The sequence below is a fragment of the Lupinus angustifolius genome, unplaced genomic scaffold, assembly GCF_001865875.1.
Source record: "Lupinus angustifolius cultivar Tanjil unplaced genomic scaffold, LupAngTanjil_v1.0 Scaffold_593, whole genome shotgun sequence".
NCBI lineage: Eukaryota > Viridiplantae > Streptophyta > Magnoliopsida > Fabales > Fabaceae > Lupinus > Lupinus angustifolius.
In genome coordinates this window covers 49,443-49,734 of record NW_017727925.1, presented here as the reverse complement: position 1 = coordinate 49,734, position 292 = coordinate 49,443, and positions in this window count along the sequence as shown.

The window sequence follows — 292 nt, the reverse complement described above, 5'->3', positions numbered from 1 at the left end:
TATCGAAGGTTTCCAGCTGTCCTAGAAGGATTCAGTGATGCTGATTGGAACACTCTTTCAGATGATTCCAAAGCAACCAGTGGCTATATATTTAGCATAACTGGTAGGGCTGTTTCTTGGAAGTCAACGAAACAGACTATTCTGGCTCAATCCACTATGGAAGCTGAGATGATAGCACTAGCAACAGCCAATGAAAAAGCAAGTTAGCTGAGAAGCTTGCTTGCAGAGATTCCCCTATGGGAAAAACCGATTCCAGCTATGTTGATCCATTGTGATAGTATCGCGGCTATTG